This window comes from Lolium rigidum, chromosome 6 (assembly GCF_022539505.1).
Source record: "Lolium rigidum isolate FL_2022 chromosome 6, APGP_CSIRO_Lrig_0.1, whole genome shotgun sequence".
In the NCBI taxonomy this organism is placed as follows: Eukaryota; Viridiplantae; Streptophyta; class Magnoliopsida; order Poales; family Poaceae; genus Lolium; species Lolium rigidum.
This window is the reverse complement of record NC_061513.1, coordinates 345,943,258-345,962,753: the sequence shown is the minus strand read 5'-3', so window position 1 is coordinate 345,962,753 and position 19,496 is coordinate 345,943,258. Positions and strand designations below refer to the sequence as shown.

General features: G+C 41.6%; 1 pseudogene; it reads right to left on the bottom strand.

Moving 5' to 3' along the window:
• Positions 1–309: 309 nt before the first annotated feature.
• LOC124664918 lies at positions 310–19,133 on the bottom strand (annotated as a pseudogene).
• Between the last annotated feature and the right edge of the window lie 363 nt (positions 19,134–19,496).

Sequence of the window (19,496 nt, the reverse complement as noted above, 5' to 3'; positions counted from 1 at the left end):
ACTAAAAGAGCTACCAGAACTGACACCGGACAACATTGAAATAACATTTCTGAACAGAAATACAGAGGATGCGACGAACAGGGATATGGGATGTCATATCTTATTACACATAGATGTACCTAGACACGACACACACTGTTGATGACACATATCATGCACCTCGAGAGCACAACATGTAGCTGCTTCAAGCAGGTATAAATACAGCCTACAGTTAATACATCAGCTTGAAATATACACCCTAATATTACTGCCACAATAGATACCTACCTTCTTTATACAACACGTAGTCAAATTCACAGCCCCTTGCTGCTACTTCTTGCGACCCTTCACCAGAAGATTCTTAGCAACAGACAGCGGCACAAGCACCTTGTCGCCCTCGGTCTGGAGGGCTAAGAAATGGCATAGCGCGTGCCCTGCGACTTTCCACGCGAAGCTGCATTTCCCGGGTTTTTTAGCAGCCACTGCACTCTCATAGACGATTTGATAAATCGCGCATGCCTCATCAAACACATCTTTCAGATCCCTTGGGGTTTGCTCAAATTCAGCTGCATGGTAGAGTATCTGCAGAACAATTATGCCATTTCAGGATGTTGGTAGGAGCCTCAGGTATATAATTGGGTAATTCAGCAGAAGATTGGGAGCTTACATGCTTGTACTTGTGGTACAGTTCACTAAACTTTAACTCCACTTCTTCCTTATCCTGTATTTCAGCTAGTGGCCCACTGTCTTTACAGTACTCTTTGTAATGACGTGTCCAGAAGGGCTTGCATTTTGAAGTATCCCTTTCCTTGAAACGTGGGTCCAACGATATTTCTGATTATAACAAAAGAAAAAAGAAACAAAGCAGCAGTTATTTTAGGCACCATCATATCACATTTTGAATGGAAAATATGCTCTCTTTTTTTCGAGGTGGGAATATGCTCATGTGAGCACCCCCAAAGGCCAGCTATTCCAAACGTGATTGTAACGAGCTTAACTCTAGGAATACTCTAACCTATTGTGAGGCTACATGTTGTTCACCATCAACCCAGAGATCCATATGAACATTCGGTACAGTACAAAATATGCAAAAACCAATATACTGTCTACTGTAGGAGATTAATTGCTTTGTTAATTAGAGGAGCTGCCACCTCGTGTTGGCAGCAAAATAGCCTTCTTTGGCGTTGTTGATGCCTTTGTCATCCATTCTATGTGATTGATACACCTTCCAGGCTGTATTTTCGAAGAAAAAAACTGCAACTAAACTGAATAAAACCGTTGGCGACAAGAAAGAGATGATCCAAGTAACTTACCGATTGGTCCAACATTCTCAGATTGCACTTTAACTGCTTTATCATAGATTCTGCCCAGTATGGATTTGGAATGGTAGCATTGCTTCCGATCCATGAAGTGTGGATACTTTTTTGCTATCAGCTCAGAAGGGACACTGATCTGTTGAGAGGGAAGAAAGATGATCAGAAGAAGCTTAAGTTGCTCAAGTATAATATGATTCGCATGTATCAAATAACACAACATATGCTACTGAAGTATCAAATAACACAACATATGCTACTGAAGTACCAATCGCCCTCTGTGGTGCACTCACGTAATCAAATTTAGTTTAAGAAACCAAATTAACATGTAGACTTCAATAAAAAAAATCTAGCCATTCACTCTGGCTATGTAAAATTCAACTGATTCCATGCTAAGAGTAACAAAAAAAAATAGCAGAATCTACAGATTGTAAATCATCAAGAGGGGAAAGGGAGAGAATAAAAGGACAAATGCCACTGTTTGACAGAAAACATATCTTTTTGTTTCTTGTAATACATTTTGAATTTGAAATTTGATTCTAAAGGTAATGAAACACACTGCATGCTACATAATTCATTTGGAATATTAAAAATAGCAGAATCATCAAGAGGAGAAAAGAAGAGAATAAAAGGACAAATGCCACTGTGTATACTCGAAAATAGAACAATAACTAATAACATGAAGAGTGGGTACTCATGATTCTTTACATATAAGCATTTGAAACTACAAACTGTGTATAATCGAAACTAGAATTAACCTTCATCCCGGTCTTTGGAGCATCCAGAGCCAAATAATAAAGATCAACTAACTTCTCCATCTTTTTCTCTAACACTTTCCTTTCGTCTTCATCAAGGTCATCTGTTATGAGTCGGTCCATATATACTAACCAACTATCTGCTGCAGTGCTAAGTGAAGAACTGAAGGAAGAAAAAATCGAATAAGTATTAGATCATACAACAGTAAAAAGTTGTATACTCATACAGCAGATATCCAGAACATAATGATTAAATCACACAAAACTCAAGCTTTATTTTTCTAGATGGGATACTAACAAAAGGTGGCCAGGTGGAATACAAATGAACCAATGCAAATACCTCAACTGGCTGTAATAAATAGGGCATTCAACTCTTTTGAGAAACATTCCCTTTTCAGCAAAATACAAATTCCTCATACCTTCTAGAGCTAAAAACAGTCATGTTTTACATTATGAGTATGATAATGGAATTTGCACTTATGAATTTACACCGATCAAAAATATAAAAGGAAACTGAAGTGAAGTCATAGTGCATACTCAGGATGCAAGGAATACATTCCATGGAGTGCAGTCACATAATAACAACATACTCAACGAGACTGATAACATGGATTCGAAAAGTTTCCTAGAAGGCATACAGATATGTAAGAATTAATTCACACCAAAGATGGCGATATAACATTTTTCACCTATCAAAATGCACAAGCAGCACATGCAAGTGAAAAAATTTATGCCCTCATAATGCCCCTGGCTTCCTCCTCGTCTATTTGGGAAGACATTTTCTGCAACATCAACTCCCTCTGGAACTAAAAATTAGGTTGCAGTGTGTGGCTGTCAAAGACTAGGACTCTAAAAGCCTATTGATGTGTTATGGTAATACTTATCACCTTATGTGAAATACAAGTTTTTTATATAACTTATGTTGAGCATCAGGTATTCCCAAATTTCTAATTTTCATATTTCCATATACACACTTGTTAGCTTTGGTATTTTCTCATTTCATCAACAGGGTCATTATTTGTCCACAAGAGTAGAGCTTATTTGTCCAACTTAACGTATTGGAGAAAAAGGCTAGGAGCGGTAGTTGCACATAGGAATAAATATCGTCATGAATTACTCGGGTTCGAGTTGTGTTTGGGATCAGTTAATCCTGCATAGTGCAGAATCCAATATCTGTGTTGACCTAGTCAAGGTTAGAAGAATAAGACAATAAGTGACGTCAAATTCAAGGAAAGTAAAGAAGTCAAATTCATCGTGTTTATCTTTCTCATCACTGTTATTATAACATACACTGACCCCCAGTTTCATGTCCGTGGAACCGTGCGGTAGGTTTTTTTTTTTTTTTGAATTTTCACCGGGGGGGAGAGGATCCCGACCTGAATGCGGTAAATTTCCGTGCGGTAGGTAGCTGGCCAGATACATGCTACCGATTATGGTCGCTAACTTATAGCATTATAATGCCGTAACTAAATTTGTTGTCTAATGAATGAGATTAACGCTGCAAATTTATTTCCAGTATCAAATTATTTGCTAGTGTTGGGTATATGCTTAAGTGTGTTCGGAAACCAGAGCTCGTGATGATTATTAGCATACATTAGAAAAAAAACTACAACTTGATATGAATACCTGCGTGCAAATCTTGCTTTCAGGAAATCATGAAATAGTTTTCTCTCGAGTTCCAACTCATTAAAACTCTGAGGACACCTTTGGTTAGGCTTCTTTGGCTTAATCTTTTGAATCCACGGGTTAGAAGGCTTGAACTGCTGTAGTAACTGGAAAAAAAATTGTAGTGAGTGGCTCATTCTTTGAGAGGTTGAAAGACAACATAAAGTGTTATTTATACAACATTGAAACCCATATATATTTATACAACATTCCTACAACAAAGATACAATTGACGTGATGAAGCTATAATGGCCTGTTGTTCCTCAGGGGACATCCGATAATGGCCTGTTTAATAACGAAGCATGCATGGCAGATGTATATAACTATATATACTCCCTCTGTTCAAATGTAGGGCATACTTTGACTGTTCAACATTCGTGCATTGACCAACAAGTAATCAAATAATATGTTTGTTCAAAAGAGAATATGTGCATTGCGCCCATACTATTCATATAAAAAACACTTTCTTAGGATTGTGAATTTTTACATTTAGCATAACATTTTACAAGAAATTTACAGTCAAAGTTCAAAATTGGAGTCAAATTACGCAATACATTTTTGAAACAATGTATTGCAGCTATTGCAAGGCATGACTAATTGTTGGAGACTGTCCTAGGAGAGCCGAGAATATTCCAGGGAGTAATAGTATATTAGTGCTGTCCTAGGAGTGCCTGGAACATTCCAGTGAATGTTGTAGTCAAGGCTAGTGTCCTACCAGATTCTAGAGTATTCCACTGTACTAGTTAACATGTACCTAGTTCAGCTATATATATATATGAGGGTGTGGAGGACCTGAAGGGGTCTGCACAACCAGAAACTATTTTCTCCCAAAAATTTACATGGTATCAGAGCTGGAGGCAACGCTGGGTGGCTGCTGGCACAAGTGTAGGAGCTAGAGCTGGGGCGTGTGCTGGCTGGAAGCAGGAGGAGGAAGGAGAAGCCCAGATGCAGAAGTTCTGCAGGTGAAGTATCAGTTGGTGGAGCCCCCGGTAAAGAGAATCGTTAGGAGGAACAGCAGCCGAGCACTGTCCTGGAGCGGAGTGGAAGAGGAGAGAAGAGCTGATTGGAGCTAGTGTGTGTGCGGCTGTGGCTAGGAGAGGAAGCAGAGGGGCATTATCTGGAAGAGGAACCTGAGTGGTAGCTGCAGGTGGTTGCAGGGAATAGGTGTGCACCTGATTTGCATTTCTCTGAGGCGTTGTGATTGTTCAGATCATGGGGGAAAATCAAGGATTGGAGAAGACACTTGAGAAATTGGCCGAGCTTCTCACAGCCAAGGCAGGTGGTGTATTATCATCACATAGTACAGTTTCAGAGCAGACCCAGAAGATTGAACTGCCATCCAATGAGATCAAGTTGGAAGGCGTAAAAAACTATTTGAGCTGGTCAAGAAGGGTTTTGCTCATCTTAAGGACTAAAGACTTGGAGAGCTATGTTGAGGGTGAAGCAGCCGAGCCAGGGGACAAGACATCTCCAAAATGGAAGGTGTGGAGTACTACTAGTTCGCTGATTGTTGCGTGGCTGTTAAATTCCTTATCCCCAACAATTGCAGCATCTGTGGAGATCCTCTCTAGTGCAGCTGAAGTATGGAAGACCTTAAAGAAATTGTATTCAGGTGAAGGGAATGTAATGTTGATGGCTGAAACAGAGGAGAGACTGAGTGAACTGAGACAAGAGGACAAGTCTGTGATGGAGTATGTCGCTGAGCTGCAGCATTTGTGGGCTGATTTAGATCACTATGATCCTCTGGAGCTCCATCATGCAGATTGCATTGCTGCACTAGAAAGTGGATTGAACGCAGGCGAGTGATGAAATTTCTGAAAGGCCTAAACTCTGAGTTCGAGGGAAGACGTGCTGCATTGTATCATCAGCCTTCACTTCCCACTCTAGAGGATGCCATAGCAGCGATCGCACAGGAAGAGGTCAGATTGAAGTTGACAAAGAGCAACACAACAACTCCATCTCGTCCAGCCTTCGTTGTAACCCAAAGCTTGGAGACTAGGGACTGCTTCAACTGTGGTGAGAATGGTCATTTGAGCCGAAATTGCACAGCCCCACGCAGGGGAATTCGGGGTAGAGGAAGAGGATATAATAGAGACGGATTAAGCAGAGGCAGAGGCCGAGGCCGAGGATACTCAAGTGGCCCTAGAGCAAATGTGGCATTCTCCGAAGAAGAATCCTCGGGCACATCTCATGAAGAGCCAAAGAAGGAAGCAAATGTGACTAATGATGGCGGTTATGGGGACTTCAGCTTCGACAAGTTCGCTCACCTTGCCTACACCGATGAAGGTAATTATGCCCATGCATCTACATCTTTGCATAAGTCTTGTTCAAATTGGATATTAGATTCTAGTGCATCAAAGCATGTTACGGGCACATTCAAAGAGTTCGATTCTTACACCCAATATCCACCCTCACATAAAGAAACTATTCAAACTGCCGATGGAACCTCTCAGCCCATCATAGGAGTTGGAACAGTTCAGTGCACTCCCGCAATTAAGTTATCTTCTGTCCTTCACGTTCCTGCCTTTCCCGTAAGCCTTATTTCATTGAGTGCCTTGGTTGATGATATAGATTGTCGTGTAATGCTTGACCGCAAGATGTGTTTAATTCAGGAAAGGCTGAATGGAGAGAGGCTTGGGACCGGAACCAGGCATAAGGGACTGTGGTATATGGACCGGGAGGTGACAAACGATGCAGTATGTACTGTACTAGCAGCAACTGCGGGAGAGAAGGAAGCCATGGTGATGCTTCAACATTGTAGAATGGGAAATTTGTCTTTTGATAAAATGTATAAGGTTGTGCCTGATGTGATGTGTGGGGTGGATAAAAACAAATTAGTGTGTGATGCTTGTGAGTTTGGGAAACACACTAGAACATCCTATGTGAGTAGGGGACTGATACGTCTCCGACGTATCGATAATTTCTTATGTTCTATGCCATATTATTGATGATACCTACATGTTTTATGCACACTTTATGTCATATTCGTGCATTTTCTGGAACTAACCTATTAACTAGATGCTGAAGTGCCAGTTCCTGTTTTCTGCTGTTTTTGGTTTCAGAAATCCTAGTAACGAAATATTCTCGGAATTGGACGAAACGAAGACCCGGGGGCCTATTTTTCCACGGAGCTTCCAGAAGACCGAAGAACATACGAAGTGGGGCCACGAGGTGGCGACACCATAAGGCGGTGCGGCCAAGGGGGGGCCCGCGCCGCCCTATGGTGTGCCCCCCTCGTCAGGCCCCCGACTCTGCCCTTCCGCCTACTTAAAGCCTCCGTCGCGAAACCCCTGATGCGAAAAACCACGATACGGAAAACCTTACTGAGACGCCGCCGCCGCCGATCCCATCTCGGGGGATTCTGGAGATCTCCTCCGGCACCCTGCCGGAGAGGGGATTCATCTCCCGGAGGACTCTACACCGCCATGGTCGCCTCCGGAGTGATGAGTGAGTAGTTCACCCCTGGACTATGGGTCCATAGCAGTAGCTAGATGGTTGTCTTCTCCTCATTGTGCTTCATTGTTGGATCTTGTGAGCTACCTAACATGATCAAGATCATCTATCTGTAATTCTATATGTTGTGTTTGTCGGGATCCGATGGATAGAGAATACCATGTCATGTTAATTATCAAGTTATTACATATGTGTTGTTTATGATCTTGCATGCTCTCCGTTACTAGTAGAGGCTCTGGCCAAGTTTTTACTTTTAACTCCAAGAGGGAGTATTTATGCTCGATAGTGGGTTCATGCCTGCATTGACACTCGGGACGAGTGACGAGAAAGTTCTAAGGTTGTGTTGTGCTCGTTGCCACTAGGGATAAAACATTGGCGCTATGTCCGAGGATGTAGTTGTTGATTACATTACGCACCATACTTAATGCAATTGTCTGTTGTTAGCAACTTAATACTGGAGGGGTTCGGATGATAACCTGAAGGTGGACTTTTTAGGCATAGATGCGGTTGGATGGCGGTCTATGTACTTTGTCGTAATGCCCAATTAAATCTCACTATACTTATCATGTCATGTATGTGCATTGTTATGCCCTCTCTATTTGTCAATTGCCCGACTGTAATTTGTTCACCCAACATGCTTTTATCTTATGGGAGAGACACCTCTAGTGAACTGTGGACCCCGGTCCATTCTTTAATACTTGAAATACAAATCTGCTGCAATACTTGTTTTTACTGTTTTCTCTGCAAACAATCATCTTCCACACAATACGGTTAATCCTTTGTTACAGCAAGCCGGTGAGATTGACAACCTCACTGTTTCGTTGGGGCAAAGTACTTGGGAATAAAACTTGGGAACTTGTACATCTTCCAGCAGGAAAGAGAGCTGTTGGGTGTAAATGGATCTACACCGTGAAACAAAATCCAGAAGGGAAAATTGAAAGGTACAAGGCAAGACTAGTTGCAAGAGGATATAGTCAGACATATGGGATTGACTATGATGAGACTTGCGCCGGTGGCAAAGATGAACACGGTGAGGATCCTAATCTCATGTGCAACTAACTTCGGGTGGCCTTTGCATCAGTTGGATGTCAAGAATGCATTCTTGCATGGAGATTTAAAGGAGGAAGTATACATGGATATCCCACCTGGTTTCTCCACTCCTAGAACATCCGGAAAGGTATGCAGGTTGAGAAAATCTCTATACGGCCTTAAGCAATCTCCACGGGCATGGTTTGATAGATTTAGATGAGTTATATGTGCTATGAGATATAAGCGAGTGTAATGGGGATCATACGGTATTCTATCGGCACTCAAATAGCAAGATTACAATCCTTGCCGTATATGTTGATGATATCATAATCACCGGAGATGATGAGGTGGAGATATCACGATTGAAAGACAGCCTACGCAAGGAATTTGAGGTAAAGGATCTTGGCCAACTCAAGTACTTTTTTGGCATAGAAATTGCTAGATCCCCCAAAGGGATTGTTCTCTCCCAGCGAAAGTATGTATTGGACTTGCTTAGTGACACAGGCATGCTTGGGTGTCGGGTTGCATCAACACCTATTGATCAAAACCATAAATTATGCGCCGAATCTGGGGAACCGGTGAACAAAGAGAAGTACCAGAAGCTTGTTGGAAGGCTCATCTATCTATGTCACACGAGACCTGATATTTCATATGCTGTGAGTGTAGTGAGCAGATACATGCATGATCCTAGAAGCGGACACTTAGATGCGGTCAACCAAATCCTCCGGTACTTGAAAGGTAGTCCAGGAAAGGGACTATGGTTCAAAAGGAATGGTCATCTAAATGTGGATGGGTATTGTGATGCTGACTGGGCAAGTTGCTTGGATGATAGGAGATCAACATCTGGTTATTGTGTGTTTGTCGGGGGAAATTTAGTGTCATGGCGAAGTAAGAAGCAGCCAGTGGTTTCAAAGTCAACAGCTGAAGCTGAATATAGAGCTATGTCGCAAGGTTTGAGTGAGATGTTATGGGTGAGGAATCTTCTTTCAGAACTGAAACTGTTGAGGAAAGGCCGTTTAAATTTGTGGTGTGACAACAAGTCGGCAATCAACATCGCAAACAATCCTGTTCAACATGATAGAACCAAGCATGTGGAGATTGATCGCTTCTTCATAAAGGAGAAGTTGGATAACGGTATAATTAAGATAAGTCATGTAACCTCTAGCAAACAAATTGCAGACTGTTTAACTAAAGGATTAGGAAATAAAGAGTGTAGTTCAGCTTGTAACAAGATGGGAATGATAGATATCTATCATCCATCTTGAGGGGGAGTGTTGGAGACTGTCCTAGGAGAGCCCAGAATATTCCAGGGAGTAATAGTATATTAGTGCTGTCCTAGGAGTGCCTGGAACATTCCAGTGAATGTTGTAGTCTAGACTAGTGTCCTACCAGATTCTAGAGTATTCCACTGTACTAGTTAACATGTACCTAGTTCAGCTATATATATATGAGGGTGTGGAGGACCTGAAGGGGTCTGCCCAACCAGAAACTATTTTCTCCCAAAAACTACACTAATATAAGCAACAGATAGTATCAATGGTAGAACATGAATATAGTGTAATGTTATTAGGGTAAGACCAAAGTGGATCTTTTTTCTCGCAAAAAGAAGGGCCACTTTGGTTCTTGAGGTTTTAAATTGGCCATCCAAAACAATGTTTTTTTTGAAAAAGTCAAGCATAGTGTCAACCAGCAAACAACTGACCTGTGCGTTTATCGAGACCCAGAACATGTCCCCATCATGGTCGCTATTGGCCATCTCATCGGCCGAAGATCGTGGCCCAGTCGTAGGGAAAAGTAAAGCATATCTTGAACACCCCACTGCATTCCCTATATCCTCAATATACCTTGATGTGAAGACATGTATATCCCCGAAGTGCAACCCAGGATGTTTATAGACAAGCACTTTTCCAGAATATTGTCCATTCTCACTGTTTAAAAACAGATAAAGTGATTAACAAAGGGAAAAATTAAAAGAAGAACTGCTTTCAAACATCAGTAATGCTCCACTATATAATGACTGCAGCATAGTGGATGTTTTATAGGATCCTATGACCTGCTTATAGATGGAAGTTCAAAATATGTCCTGCGAGATCGAAATCCTAATGGAGTTCACAATATCTCTTAAAAAAATCCTTATTTACAAATAGCCACACAAATCAAATGTCTCAACCTCCCTTATACTGAATATATGATGTCAGGTTAGTCCAAATATTACCAACTGAAAGGAATAATGCTGTTACAGTACCCCCTCAAGACTATACAGGCTGAAAAAAATGTGGACTGAGATCCTCATGTACCGCAGGGCGCAGGCTTGCCATCGAGCGCACAAATGTGTTAACATATGATTTTAATCAACAAGAATTTTGAATATAGTGAACAAAAAAGCTTCTTCTGCAGAAAATTTAAAGGCACTTGTTTCCCTGACTGAGGTTTCTTATTAAAACTTAATTATCATAAAACAGAAATATCTTCAGAAATTTCTAAAGGTGGCCAGTAAATTAGGGATCACTGAAACATACACAAAATAGAATTCAAAAGGAATTCACATGCGAATGAGTATTTTCTGTCACTTACAGTATCACACAAACTTCATTGGGTCTGAGTTTCCCTGTAGGATCTGTGGTACCCATCAAATAAAAGCAATCATCGATTGGTAGTTTTCCTTCCTTGAATCATTTCCTTTCCAGCTGAGACATGGTAGCCAGTCTAGATTGCAAATATGCATCTTCTAGTGGGACTCCAGAGAGAATCATTCGTGCCGACATGGAGTCTTCCATGTCAGCATAGATAAACGCAACTGTAAGAACCAGATGAAGAATGGTATGTTTCAAATGCAAGCAGGTAAAAATCAATGGCAGACTGTCAGAACTTGCAAAATAAGATAGAACAAAGAGAAGCACATATTGGTTCCAATTTGTAAAAAATGCAGTGCATTAAGAATGCAACCACCATACTTAAAGCTTACGTTTAAGTGCGTCATCGTAACTATAGCGAGCATTCGCTGCCCCTTCAACTGCATCATGTAGAAGTTCCATAAAGTACTCTGCTTTAACTCCTCCATAGTAAAGTAGTGCAATTAAGTATCTTGATGTTGATGTCCTCTTGGGATGATTGCTGAGGAAATAAACAAGGATATTACTAGTGAGCAAAAAGAAAATTAATATGTTTGTTCCTCATCAAATAGCTTCAGCTGTTGTGCTCCTTGTGGAAAGAAAGTACTTGTACTCGTACTTCCATATCAACTTCGCATCGATACTTAACCAAGCCAACTATGAGGACTCGACCTCAGTCCCACCAAATGCTAACATCAAGTATCATGCACCAACAAACTCACAAAAATGCATGTTTAGACTATTGAGCAAAGGTAAGTGTAACTTGTCTTAGCTAAAACAGCATGCTTGGCCGTCAACGAAACATAGTTTATATTTCTCCTGATTTTCAAGTTACACCGCTCAGGCTAAACTCAACAGGCTAGTCACGGGACTCACCAGTGTGTTTCATTAAGATTTTAAACCAAGAAGAAAGGAGGATTTCTTGGTGAAATAGTAAAATAAATGTATAATAAACCAAAAAATATCTTTTTTTATGACACATTGTCCACAGAACCCAAGCATGCATCTACTCTCCTTTGAAAGGGATCTAATACAGTTCAAACCTAGGAGTATCTTCCTGAAACGTGAAAGTTAGAAGATCTCTGTTGGTTCCTATTTTTTTTTCTTTAAATTGAAAGATTTTTCTTGATACTGCAACATACAGTTTCTAATGGTTATCCTTGTAGCCACCGGCGGAGCTTAATGTAAGTCACCCCCCCCCCCCCAGTTTTTTGCAAAGTTGTGAAGAAATTTTTGTAGGGAGTGTTTAGATGCAGAAAATTTAGCATTTCGCCCCCCCCCCAAACATTGAGATTTTATCTTTCACCCCCCCCCTGTTTTTTTTGTTAAGCTCCGCCACTGCTGCTATGAAGGAGAAACTAAAACCTAGGAGAGACTTGCTTCAATCCATGAGAGAGACTTTGAAATATGAGACAAATGATGTGGCCGCACAAAATTCCAGTGAGTTGTACCAAAATAATTTCACTTGGTTACTGCATTTAATATGTAATGCCACCTGAGTCATAAATAAATACTTTGAGCAGCTTTACGGTTACAAAAACAGACGTGTATGGAGCAGTCCCGAACGTTCGCTGCTCCACCTGCGAAGCCCTTTCTCAAAAAACAAAAAACAAAAAAACCTGCGAAGCTGGAATCTCCTGGGAAGCTGGAAAGACGGATTTTTTTACGAAGCTGGACCATTTCCGAACACAGCCTAAGTATGTAATTAGTACTTAAATCCATTAACAGAACTCAAAGTTTCTTGGTGTACCTTGTTGTAACTATTTCCAAAGAGTTGACGGACTGGACACGATTTAATTTTGGATCTGTTTTCATTTTCATCAGTTCCAAAGAGCTGATGGAATGTACACCACATAATTCTGGATCAGATTTTATCTTTATCATTGATGGGCGTACAAGAATAGTTCCAGGAGGAAGCTGCAAAAGAAAATAAAGATATTCTTACAAAGAATGCTCAAAGGTTTTAGCAAGATAAGATAGTAAAACGCATGACCGAAACTTCAAAATTATATAGCAAATGAGTAATATTGTACGTATATAGCAATGAATCATGACAGACAGTCAACCAAGCCGGTATCCACGATGTTGAGTATCAACATGAACCAAACTAGTGGTCAACTGATGTTGGTAACATGATGGGATTGCAGAAGGGAAATTGCTTGTCTAATCTGTCTATCCTAAATGAGAAACAGATAACTGCTTCATTGCTCTGCTTGGAAGATGAGTTCATATATCATGCAAAATAAGATGAATTGCCATACACATAATAAAGTTAAGACGATCTTGCTATAACTGTAGAAGGAAGATGCATGTGTATAGATGCTCAAAAGTTGTGAAGCCAGAACAACCCCTTGCGCAAAAACTACATTTTTAGAATTCTGAGTTGCATAATGTCTAGAAGAATAGAACTCTTAATGCGTACCCTTCTGTCAACAAGGACAGTTCCCTTAACAGCTGCCCCTTTATAGAACATACGGAACTGCGTAAGAAGAGGCTAGAGAAAAAGAACAGATCAGAAAAATAAACCTATTAGTTAAACTGGTAACACATTCAGAACGTAAATCAGAACACTGTGGCACAGATTCAGTGGTGATACCGCCATAGACCGACACCTCTTCGTACGTGAAGACACCACCATAGGTGTTTCATCACTAGGCACAATATCCTGCATAAGCCATAATAAAGCAATAAGAAAATTACGCCCGAAGAGTTGGAATAAAATACTGCCATTAGCTATTCTTGCAGTAATCTGAAGAGCATGATATTCCAGGACAGGGAAATTATAGAGGAAATGTAATTGGATGGTAATATTATGCATCAGGGAAACCCAAATTTTTTCAGTAAAGTAAAAATATCTACGTAAGATCATAACTAAGTTCCACGTAAAACTCTATCAAGGTGCAAGTCATGACAGTGGCAAGTACACAAACCTGTGACTTCAAACAATTTTTCTCGGGGATACTTGCGGAGCATTTCATGGCTAAATCTTCGGATATAATGCCAGTTCCATCCGTATGAATTAAAGGCTCCCCATCTTGAACAACAATGCAGCCATGTTCATCCTAAAGTATTGCACTAAGATCAATTTTAAATTCTAGAAAGAAGAACAGATACCAGAGTGGAGCAAGAGAATTACGCTGCAAGGTTTGTCATCTAGCTGTATAACATGAACCGCTGACAAATTAACCTCCAATGTAATAGTTTTGGATAGTATTAACGCAAACCTGTAACATTGAATTAAAGAACACAAATTTGAATCAGAGAGAGGGGGGAGAAAGAGAGACTACAGAAGCAACCATGGCGAGAGTAAATATCATTGACAATTAGTTTCTTTTCCTGTTTAGAGCCTTTAGCAGTTCAATAGCACCAACATTAAGGAACCAGGAAATAGAAACCTAGCCAGTTGTACAAGCGTATCTCAATGAAATTTGAGCCTTCTGAAATGCCTCTTCTTGCTTTTTTTTCTAAAATACTCCTATCATGGTAGCAGCAACCATACATCAGCATCAACATAGCCCAGAAAAAACTAGAGAAGACATACCCACGATACATCAATTAACTGGTACTATTCAACAAGTTCAGAAGAAAAGACCTGGTCATATACTTCGCCAAGGTGGGAGCCGTATGTACATGCATGAATATTTTGCGGGCCTGACTGATTGTTTTACCAGAGAGTATATAAGGTTCATCCATCTTCCATCCTGACTCAGTGCGAACAAAGTAGCATCTCACAGCTGAAGTGCATTTCTCGTTTCCCCCATTTTTTCTTTCTTCTTTAATTTTCTCTTCTTTTCCTCCATCTTTGTAAACTATAAAATAGACACCATGCATGAGTTAAAGCCGAGCACCCAGCCTACCACGACCAACTTAGCTGCGATGAAACATAAGGAGCCTTGACACAACTTGTAATAACTAGCCATTATTAATACTTAAAGCTGAAATTTATGGTGATTAGGGTCCTGGTAGGGATTACTAATTAGTGTATTATTCAGTGGCGATACAGAAAATTATACTTGAAGGGTGGCTTAAGTGATAATCATACTACCATGGTTCAACAAATCAAGTCTAGTATCCGTTAAAAAATTAAAATGGATGCAATGATATTTTACTATGCAATGATATTTTACCTGATTAATTCATCCAATGCGGGCAAATAAATAAATCATGATTCATCTCATACACCTCCAAACAATACATACATGTCTTCCATGAAATGCACAAATGTAGAATGGAGTACTACACTTCACTAACACCAAAGTATCTAGCCATGATCTCCTCCGGTGAAAGAAACAGCGGTGGCTAGTGTGGAAACCCTACTATCCGCCGCCATCTGCCTCATCCTCGCCGTCTACAACCAGGAATCGATGGGTCCCTGCCTCCTCTCCTAGCCACTCCGGCGGCAGGAGGGGGTGGGCACCTCGAACCTGCTCTCGGTGCTGAGAAGGGTCCCTAAAGTTAGAGTTTGGTCAACCGACATCATCGTTATGGTGGCTATGGCGGCGTTGTGCAGGACAAGAATAAGGTATACCCGCCTCCTCCTCCACCTCATCGGCGGCCATCTCGCCGGTGGCATTGAGGAGGGCGGGGATTCGTCCCTGGAATGGTGGAACTCGTCCAGTCTACGTCTGCTATAGGTTTGGTGTTAGAAGATTTGGATCAATTCAAGGGTTCAATGGCGATGATTGCTGCTATGGGGCGCTGGTCCTTAGGGGCACATGCACGAAGACGTCAGGCCGGCTCTGGTAAGGGAGCGGCGTGTCAGCGGCTCGCTCTGGCAGCAATAGTGGTCTCTAGGTGGTCCAAGGACTTCGATGTAATTTTTATTATGTTTGGGGTGCTTTGTACCTTTTGTGAACTTATAGAGTAGGTTGGATCTTTCCCGCAAAAAAAAAAGTGTCTAGCCATGAAATGTAGAAAACATCTCTACAGTATGACCCTCCTCAGTCTGCCAATATTGTTGACAAACCAAATATAGTATTATAAGATCATGAGTACTTACCAAAAAATTGGTATCGGCGCAAACCCAGAACAATACCATCTTCAGCGACCTTATGGTAAGGTGCAAAATCAGTCATGATTTCTGAAGATTTCCCCATAAACTTCACTACGAGGACGTTGTCGTCACCAACAACTTTTGCCAGATGAGTCCTTCTAGTCTCCGTGTATGGTCCCTGCCTCCAGTAAAATAAGGTTAAAATGTAAAGAATTTCAGCACTGTATGCAACATACATAAATTTTGGTCCCTTAACCATTTAGTATTACATTTTTCTAATATGTGTGCTTCTATTAACATGGTGTGCATGATCTGTCATGTTATGCAATTGAGATCACATACTTCTACTAGCAACTTGTGCATGATTTGACCAGTTACGCAATTGTAATCACATGACCACAAACATATATGCACACTTTGTTAAGGCTTTGGCAGCATACATGGGTGGTATACACCTATATGTGCAAGTATGTAGGCAAGCACAAAATAAATAGACATGAAGAATCAACAATCACGACTCGCAGGTGCAGGTACAACAATTAGCAGGTCACTGTGGAAAAAAGTTAAACAATACATGTAATGAAAATGACAGGAAAACATAAAGCATCACAAACCTTGAAAATGTTGACTGCAGAATCCCCTCTTATCTCAACAGTACAATGGTAGATTTTTGCTGTACCTGGGTCTGAACCAAGGTTCTACAAACATCAAGTTGAGAAATGGGGGACAATTCCATCAGCCTCATGTTATCATTTACTATAGAGGGAAAGACAAATATATGCTACTCCCTCCATACCGGTTTATTAGGGCACCACATAGAGAAAAACTTTGACCATGAATTTAGTCAACATAATATGAGATATATGCCACAAAAATTGTACCATTGGATTCATATTAAAGTAAGTTTCCAATGGTATAATTTTTGTGGCATATATTTCACATTTTGTTGACCAAATTATTGGTCAATTTTTTTCTCGAAGCATGAAATAAGCTTGTAAAATGTAAACTGGTTTAGAGGGAGTAGTACAGTATTCTCACTGGGAGACATTAATGTTGGTACTCACTGAATCTATAGTTATTTAAGGAGTCTGAGAAGTACAAGTGGAGACATGGTTTCAATGAACTCATATACTATATGCTATTATGATAGGAAGCGTTATCTTTGACCACTGATGACCTATTATGAAAATAAGAGAAACACGAGTACTGATATAAACCTTAGCTCTGTCTGAAACATCAATATACTTGTGACCAAATGCGTTCCAGATTTGTGACTCAAAATCAACCAGGGGAAGGGGCATCAAGGATCTAATATAGTCCACAGATAGTTCACCTTCTATCCTGTTCCTGTAAATTGAATTGAAGATGTTTTAGAAAGAGCATCACGTACACAATACAGTTTTGCCTCAAAGATATAAATTTATTCAGAACAAATGACTAAAAGGCGAATTGGAAGTGTTTTGATTATGTTTGTTAACAGTATAAAAAAACATGTACTTGCAAAGCACTATAAGTCTTTGTTCTTTAATAGTCAAAAATAAGAGTCTTTGTTCTTTATTCCAAAAAAAAAACTGTAAACAGTGGACTAACTCACCCAGAAAGGTACGCAAAAATCATAAATATCTTCCTGAACTCCATTCCATCCAGTGCTTCCATCTGAGGACTTGCTTTCTCCCTCGATGCATTTGATGTAGAACAATAGATTGTAGGACTTGACACCCCTGCCCATGCTGGGATGTGTGGGCTTCCAGAGGGAACACCAATTCCCTGAACTGGTCCTGAAATATCCCGTGCATGGATTGGTGTGGAGACACTGCTTGGAGGTGTATGGATATTGTTTGGTATCATATTTGCGGTATATCCCTGTATCATAACACTGGGAGCCATTGCTCGGGCAGGACTACTGATCTGCACAGGTATCTGGTTCCACACCGGAGGGGTCATCGCAGGGTCATGAGAATAGTCCCGTTTCAGGAGCCGGATCCAAGCTTCTGGGTTCTCACCTGCCATCCATGGCAGGGTTGGAACCGGCATCATAGCAGGCGTCTTTCCGAATTCGTTCTGACCTACCGTACTGGGCTGAATTGGAACCGGCATCATAGCAGGTGTTATTGTGGATGGGATCTCACCTGCCATACAGGGAAGGGCTTGAGCTGGTGGCGTAGCGGGAGCCAATGCAGCCATTGCTCGGATAGTACTATTAATCTGAATGTCATTCTGATTTCGTAACGACACCCAACCAGATGGGGTCTGAGCTGCCATTGCAGACAGGTTTGGAACCACATGAGCAATTTCTCTGCCAGAACCCTCATTATCTTGCGAACCGGTATGCCTTGGCTGGTTGGCACTCCCAGCATTGTTTGAGAGGCCGAAAGTTATTTCTTCTCGGTAAGGGCTTTGAACATCATATTGATCATCGCTACATTGAAGTGGCCCAGATACAGATTCATCTGCAAAACAAAAAGATTTCATGATTAGTCCAAGGAACATTACAGTATATACGAAAGCAAAGGAGTTATTGGTCCTGCAAAAGGCAAGACATGCAGGCTAAATCAAATGATTAGTAAACAGTTGGGAGCTCATAATTTGGAATTTAGGAAAGATATTCGAAATCAACACCATCATACTGACAATGCCTAGTGCCAACTGCCAAGCATCACTTATCTGCATAATCCAGTCCAGTTACCCAAAAGAGAACGAGAGGGACAGAAAATCCAACCGTGGAACTCAATCAACAAAAAATATCCATTTCGCCAAAAAAATGTGTCAGCGTCCTTGAGTATGAAGTATGAACACGTACATCCACGAAAATGAGCAGGCGCATTCCCACACAATCACTATATAGGCACCAAAAATGCACCATTCTGGGAAGCACGGAAATGCAAGTAACGATTAACTGCACCACACACTCTAGTAGTACTGCGCACTTCCTTCAAAAAAAAAAAAAATAGTAGGACTGCGCACAATCAACAGGCCAACAGACCCAACATTACCCCCAAAAGAAAAGAAAGAAAAAAACAGTGCCTTTCTCACCTCCGTGTGAAGGGCCGGAGCTGCAGGCGGCGCTCTCGGCGGGAGGGATGCCCCTCGCGTTGCGCTGCATGGCCTCCTTGTCCGCCAAGTGCCTGATGTAGCCGGAGAGCGTCTTGACGGGCGTCCGGGACTCGCCGATCGTCCGCAGCACCCACGCCGCCGCCGACTCGCTGAGCCCGGCGAGCCGCTGCCGCGCGTCCGGGTCGGCCCACTGCCCCAGCCGCCCCTCGAGCCGCGCGAGCTCCGCGCCCACGGCCGCCGTGAGCGGCGCGCGCGTCTGGGTCGGGCTTAGGTAGCTCATCGCTAGTACTAGGGTTTAGGGGTTTAGGGTTGCCGCGATTCCCGACCGCGGCGGTGACGGGAGAAGAGATTGTGGACACTGGTCACTGGTCAGTGGTGGGAGTGGGTCAGCCTGTAATTGGGCATGTCCGTGGGTGCTCGCTACATGTTCACTTCTGTCCGCCTGACTTGAGCGGGCCGTCCACTTGTGCCTGTTTAATTAGTTCGAATAAAATGGCGTTCACCGATCCCACCTCGTGAACGTTTAATTAGTCAAACGAAAAAAGTGAAACCACCCGGAATCACGATTTCCTTCTTCCTCTGTTGACTCTGGTCCCACCACGTTGCCTTCTTCCTCGATGACCCCGAGGCCCCGGTGAACGGC